The sequence below is a fragment of the Malaclemys terrapin genome, chromosome 10, assembly GCF_027887155.1.
Source record: "Malaclemys terrapin pileata isolate rMalTer1 chromosome 10, rMalTer1.hap1, whole genome shotgun sequence".
NCBI lineage: Eukaryota > Metazoa > Chordata > Testudines > Emydidae > Malaclemys > Malaclemys terrapin.
The window spans coordinates 54470228-54478156 of NC_071514.1; positions in this window are offsets into that span (position 1 = coordinate 54470228).

The window sequence follows — 7929 nt, forward strand, 5'->3', positions numbered from 1 at the left end:
CTGCTACTGGCAGCCCAGCTCCTGTCCCGGAACCAGACAGAAATCACCGTGCTCTGGGCGATTCACTAGCTTCTCAAATCATGGACACGTCGATTCCAGCACTGTGGCTACCCAGTGGGATAGTAAGGAGTTGCCCCTTCTCAGTGTGCGCCAAGGGTCGGTGTCAGGACAGAGATCAGAAGCATCTGGGCTCAAGTCAGCGCTGATTCTGAGTGTAAATGCCTGACGGTGGGCCATGGCCTTAGTAATGCTGGGGGGTGGGGATCACAGAGCTGGAGGTGTACTGGCTTAACCCACAAGTGGACATCCTGAATAGAATCCTGTCCCTTTCAGGGGAGTGGTGCTGGGCTTTGAGCCTTGATAATGGCAGAATCGGTTCCTTTTACTGCGTGTCCTACAACTCTAACAGTCCTGTGCTTCCCTGTTTGCAGGCACTTTACTGTTTCTGCAGACACGCAGCGTCTTTTTGCCTGGTCTTTCTGTAAAAACTGAGCATTAAACACTGAATCACGTGCTGAGTAAAGTTCTGTTTGACTCTTGCCTGTGGCATCAGAAATGGGGCCACTGCCCTTCACTGAGACCAGCGCCAGGCAGATAATAAAATCCCTAGTGTAGGAGCCACAAAGCTCCCTAGGCTCCTAAGTCCTGTTTTTAGGCTCAGCTGTGACCCTCAAAGCTCCTGTTCAGCTGCCATCTAACCCTGCAGGCACCTCAGGTTCTGCAGTAGGTGCTGGGTTTCTGCCTCTCTACATGCATGCCGTTGCCTCACTTCAGGTGTCTAGGCACCTGTCTCCCACCTACACCCCAGAGTGAGTGAGCCACAGCCTGGTGTTCCCCTGAGTCATGGGTGGGACCAGTGAGCATGCTCAGAGACTGCCTAGCACCACAGGACAGCCAGGGTGGGGGGAGGCCTTCCCTTGTCAGCTGTAGCCCTGTGGTTAGAGTGCTGGGAGGAGACCACTGGTTCAAGTCTCCCCTCTGCCAGATAAGGAGAAGGGATTTGAGCAGGGATCTGCTACCTCTCAGGTCAGGGCCCTGAGAATGAGATATTCTCATGTAGTCTCTCTCAATCTCTCCTATTGAAGATGTTTCACTTTAAATAAATAATTGAATAATTAACAAGGGCAGAGAAAGTTAGAATGATTCTGCTTGGGGCACTCACCTGAGAGGTGGCAGAGGCCTGTTCAAATTCCTACTCATCTGGCAGAGGAGGGACTTGAACCCCCTTTGTCCCTGCTCTTTTGTGGAGTTAGGCAGCTTCTGAGTACACTCACTGGATTGGGCCCTGCTTGTGACTTAGGCAGCCAAACCCCTGTCTGCTCCTGGTTTGTGGATTGCTACCAACAATAGGTGCTTTCTACCAGCCCAAAATTGGGGGCTGAACTCAGAGAGAGGCCTGGTGGAACTTAGCACATCCCTCTTGCTGGCCTCTTCCATTGACTCCCCACCTACCTTGTTGGCTTTGTGAATTGTTGTCAAAGGCGCCTGTCTCACCCCATTCACTGTGAAGGCCCCTACCGCAGGGTTGTTCCTGTGATTTTCTAGGTGTCTAAATGTTAAACATTGTGATGCCTCAGACCCTTTTGTGGATTCAGGCCCTAGCGCTTTCAGTATCATCATCCCCACTTGACAGCTGGGAAACTGAGGCACAGAGCGGTGATGTGGCTTGCCCAAATAGTCTACTAGCTTGGCCCTTGGGTGAGCGCTAAGGGGTAACCCATCAGCTAGAAAAAAGTTATTTCTACCACATTAGGCACCTATCTAGTGTTCATCACCAGGGTGATGGAACTACATACTCAAAATAACACTGGTTTGGAATGATTGGGAAATATTTAGCCCCCAATGATATATTTTATACATAGGCCTGTGTTGTTTTGCCTTTTGGTTAAAACAAAAGTCTGTAGTCACACAACATTATGAGTTTGTACCATGTATTACATCAAAATATGCGTCATTATTTGTAGAATGTACTCATCTCAGAAAAGGTTTTCTGTATGCTATTTTTCTGAAGTTATGCAGATAAGACCCCCCTATTCCTTAATTATAAAACATTTTGAGGTTATCTGCTGTACTGGAGACATACGTGGGGAAGGACCATGGAATGGAATCTGTAAGGCTAGGGCAGAGACTAGCCTTCAAATGTAGAATATTGCAAACTATAACCATGGCTGTTATAGTTAAGACAACATGCCACAAAATTGGCAGGGCAAATAACAAAAACAAAGAAAGAGTTAAAAGAAAGCAGGAGAAGCCACAGAGCTCTGGAATGCTCCTGTTCTCCTAACAGGGTGGCAAGCAGTCCAGAGACAGCAAGCATGGGAACAGAATAAAACTTTGTGGAAACAGCTGTAAAAAACCTACCAAAAAAAAAAAAAAAAAAGGATGTGCTGTCCTGTTATAAATATTTGTGGTCATCAGCAAGCGTGAGCTACCCTGTGCCTGAAGAATGGGAACAGAAATAGAAAAAGGTGGCCCTAGCAAAATTAAGAGATGCATTAACAGATGGCGTTGCCCAAAAACAGTTAACTGGAGCATGTAAGAGCACTCCTGCACTCCATTCGGCATGTGGACAAAAGCAACAAACACTGGGGGAAACAAATAGAGGTTTTGCAAGAACAGGTAACAATCCTCACTTCCCTTCCAAAGCCAGGATAAAAACTAGGGGTGCGGGTTCCCAAGTGCTTTAACCCCTGGAGTTACACTCCTTGCTCATGGCTAAAAACGCAACCTTCTTGCTCAAATATTTTTACATATAGTTAAGTTTTCCTTTATCTCCTTTCTTAGTTTGCTAAACTTGCTGCTGCTGCTGCCTGTACTTAAGATAACTTTATAGAGTTAATGTTCAGGTCTCACTACCTTCCTAGGTTGCTCTTCATCCCCCCCCCCCCCCCCCCCCCCCTTAAAAGTTATAGTTTTTACAGAAACCTCCAAAAGCTTAAAAATAGAACAAAACAACAATCAAACAAATTAAAAAACAAGGTAAACATTTTACTTTAAAAAACTCCAGTAAATAAATAAATTTAACTCTTCAGGAATGCAATAGATGGAATTACTCCTAATTTGCTTGAAGATAAGGTTGCCAAGCAACAGAAATGCACACTCTGCTTCTAATCCTAACCACTAACTAATATTTGAAACATGGGCTTTCCTTATTATCAGAGTTTTAAAATAAAATATAAAATAATGGAAAATGTCTTGTTACTAAATTAATACAATATTTTTGTCTTATTTCATATAGGTATAAATAAGAAGTCTTGCGCCATTTGTTTTTAATTGTAAGTTTGTCATGTATGCTGTCCCGTTTGTATGTTGTGTGTGTAACATCACTTTTTTTTTTAATTATTTTTATTTTGTTGCAACAAAAGTCAATTTTATACCTTTTTTAAAAAATATAAGTGGTACCACACTATTTTACTATTATGTTTGGGGTATAAGTATCATAGTATTATTACCACCATTTTTTTTAAAGTTCAAAAAGGTCTCAGTTACAAATATGTGCATTATTTGTTGAGGCAGAAATAGATGTACAATTAAAAACCAAAAGAATCCTTCTATTAATCAGGTGTTTTTTTTATTTTTATTTTTTATTCAAAGAAAAAATGTAAGGGGAAATCTCAACATTAAGGTAAAGGTAATATTAAAATGTCAATTTCTTGTTGGGGTTTTTATGAACTTGTTTGCAATTTTAAATATCCCTATAAAAATGTCATGGCAAAAAGGTTTTAAAATAACAATTTTATGCATAAAGCTAACCAAACAGTTTCAGCAAGTTTCCACCTTTGGCTCCCAAACACAAAGTGTCAGAAAAATTTAATACCCTCAAAGTGTTTGCATGAACTTGCATTTAAAATTTATTTTGGTTTAATTTTTATACGCTTTTCTTTTATGTTCTGTTACAAGGAAGTAATTGTTGTTAAAGTTTGTGTTTCTAAATACTTGAAAGTGGAATTGGTATCACAAGCAAATTAACTCTAAAATGCGGTAAAAATTATGTTACTAACTCTTTTGCTAAAACAGAGTGCTCAGCAAGGGAAAGCAATACACGTTCTAATAGAAGATTGTGAGCATCTGTTCTAGCAATTAAGCATTACATTTAGTATCAAATATTAGTAATGCACCTTAAATAAAAATGAATATCTATACAATTGCAAAAGTACAGCTTGTGTTATAAAAGACTTGGTCCCCATTACACTGTAAACAAAGTTAATATGTGTATTAAATTTGCGTTATTAAAAACCAGAAGAAATGTAAAACAAAAAAAACTTCATTATGTTAACTAACTAGCTATTTAAAGTTGCATCCCACAGACCAAAGACACTAGAAGATATCAGTTTATAGTGAAGGAACCCCCAAGCATAAAAAAACCTAAAAAGTGCACACATGCACTATCCGAGTCCAAGCTCCACATTATCACCCTGCTTACTTCGAGTGTTTGCTTTGAACATACAAACAGCCATAATGGGTCAGACCCAGGGTCCATCTAGCCCAGTATCCTGTCTTCCGATAGTGTACGATGCCAGGTGTTTCACAGGGAATGAACAGAACAGGGTAATTATTAAGCAATCCAGTCCCAGCATCTGGCAATCAGAGGTTTAAGGGCACCCAGAGCATGGGGTTGCATCCCTGACTATCTTGGTTAATAGCCAGTGAAGGACCTATCCTCCATGGATTGATCTAATTCTTTTTTGAACCCAGTTATACTTTTGGCCTTCATAACATCCCCTGGCAATGAGTTCCACAGGTTAACTGTGTGTGTGTGTGAAGAAGCACTTCCTTCTGTTTGTTTAATTTAATAGGGTGACCCCTGATTCTTGTGTTATGTGAAGGAGTAAATAAGACTTCCTTCATACAATTCATGATTTCATAGACTTCTATCACCCACCCCTGTCACCTCTTTTCTAAGCAGAACAGGACCAGTTTTTTAAAAATCTCTCATCCTATGGAAGCTGTTCCATCCCCCCTAATTTTTCTTGCCCTTCTCTATACTTTTCCCAATTCTACTCTGTACTTTTTGAGATTAGTTTAGAACTGCATGCAGTATTCAAGATGTGGAGGTACAGAGATTTAAAAAGTGGCATGATGCTATTTTCTGTTTTATCTTGCCCTTTCCTAGTGGTTCCTCATATTTTTTTGATAACGCCACTGCACATTGAGCAGCTGTTTTTCAAAGAACTAGCCACAATGACTCCAAGATCTCTCTCTTGAGTGGTACTAGATAATTTAGATCCCATCATTTTGGATGAACAGTTGGGATTGTGCTTTCCAATGTGCATTACTTTACACTTATCAACATTGAATTTCATCTGCCATTTTGTTACCCAGTCACCCAATTTAGTTGTAACTCTTCACAGTCAGCTTTGGACTTAACTAGCTTGAGTAATTGTCTATTGTCTGGAAACTTTGCCATCTCACTGTTTACCTCCTTTTCCAGATCATTTAGGAATATGTTGAACATCATTGGTCCCAGTACAGATACTTGGGGGACCCCACTAGTTACCTCTCTCCACTTAGAAAACAAAGGGTAGGAATAAATTGTCAGTTTTCAATCTTTTAACCAGTTACTTTTGCTAGTTGCTCTTCAAATTCTTTCTGGACCTACCTTTTCCACCTGACTTGCCAGAGTTTATGCTCCTTTCTATTTTCCTGAGAAGGATTTGACTTCCATTTTTTAAAGGATGACTTTTTGCCTCTTTTATGCTATGGTTTAGCCACAGTGGCATTTCTTAGGTCCTTTTTTTTTTTTTTTTTTAATTTGGGGTATACAGTACAATTCATTGGAGCTTCTATTACGGTGTTTGTAAATAGTTTCCATGCATCTTCAGGCATGTCACTCTTGTGGCTCCTTTTAATTTCCATTTAACTAGCCTTCTCCTTTGTGTGTGTGTTCTTCCCTTTTTGAAGCTAAATGCTACTGTGGTGGGTTTCTCTGGTATTTTCCCCCTATTGGGCCATTAAATTTAATTACATTATGGTCACTATTACCGAGTAGTTCAGTTAGATTCACTTCTTGGACCAGATCCTGTGCACCACTTAGGACGAAATCAAGAATTGCGGGTTCCACGGCTAGTTGCTCTAAGAAGCAGTCATTTAACGGTGTCTAGAAATTTTCTTTCTGCATCTCTTCCTGAAGTGACATGGACCCAGTCAACGGGACCTAATTTAAAATCTCCCAATTATTACTGGGTTTTCTGGTTTTATAGCCTCTCTTATCTCCCTCAGTATTTCATAGTCATTGTCACTATCCTGGTCAGGTGGGGAGTAGCATATCCCTACTGCTATATTCTTATTATTCAAGCATGGAATTTCTATCCCTAGAGATTCTGTGGTACAGTTTGATTCCTTTACTATATTTGACTCTATGCTTTCTTTCAAATATAGTGTCACACCCCCACCAGCACAACGTACTGTCATTCCTATATATTTTGTACCCTAGTATTACTGTGTCTCATTGATCATCATTCTACTGAGTTTCTGTGATGTCTCTTATATCAATAGCCTCCTTTAATGAGGCACTCACGTTTACCCATCTTTGTATTTAGAATTCTAGCATTTGTACACAAGCACTTATAAAATGTCACATTTAGTTGTCTGCCTTCATGTGATGTAACTGAATGGGACTCTCTTTTGTTTGACTCTCCAGTTCCTACCTGCACTTTATCAGCTTCTATCCTCTCCTCTTTATTAGGATATAGAGTATCCCCTTTAAATTAATCCTCCCCTAAGGGATGTCTCTGTCCAAACTCTATGCTCTGCTGCAGCTTTTAGTCCTTAGTTTAAAAACTATGATCTATTTTAATTTTACATACCAGCAATCTGGTTCCATTTTGGTTTAGTTGGAGCCTATCGTTCCTGTATAGGCTCCTCCTTTCCCCAAAGGTTCCCTAGTTCCCAATAAACCTAAATCCCAACACCAGAATCTCATCCCTGCATCGAGGCCCTGCAGTTCTTCCTGTCTAACTGGCCCTGTGTGTGGAACTTGAAGCATTTCAGGGAATGTGACTATAGAGGTCCTGGACTTCAAACTGTTACCGAGCAGCCTAAATTTGGCCTGCAGGACCTCTCTCCTACCTTTCCCTATGTCATTGGTATTAACACATACCCCAACCAATGGCTCCTTCCCCAGCTCTGCACATAAGTCAATCTAGATGTCTTGACAGGTCCACATCCTTTGCAACCAGCAGGCAATTCACCATGTAGTTCTCCCGGTCATCACAAAACCTATCGATATTTCTAATAATCAAATCCCCATTATCTAGATAATACTTAGTCCTGCCATGAGTGCAGAGGACTGGACTAGATGACCTCTCAAGGTCCCTTCTAGTCCTATAATTACCTGTCTCTTCCCAATAACTGAGGTTACCTCCCATGGACGAGTATCCTTAATGTGAGAGGATACCATGTCATCACCTGGAAGGAGGCTCCTAACTCTGGGATTGTTTCCCTCCACTCCAACTTGGTGTTCTCCTTCCCTGAGACTTTCAAGCATGTTCTTGCATGTGGCTCACGAACCTGCTTCCTTGTGATCTGTCTCAAGTTCTGGTATTGCAGAATAGGTGCCAGGCACTACGTTCACTGCTTGTGCGATGTCGTGAAACCCACCAGCAAGGTATACTTCACAATCAGCTGATCATCTCTGTTCACGCTCCCCAATCCCATGACTGAGGAGAAAGTTTGCATTGTTACGTGTATTTCTTTGATATGATCTTCAAATCTTGCTTTGGTAATGGCGTTACCACAGTCTAGTTCCAAATTTCTTGCATTTGGACATTCCCCTTGTGGACTCTCTCACCAGTTTTCATTGATTCTTCATTTGCACCAACAGCAGGGTATTGACATTTTAGGCCAAGGATAAATGTTCAGTAGCTGATCAGACAGCTCCCCAAAAGTTTTTCACTTGGTAGGGTCTGTGCACACCATTGGCAGAATCCT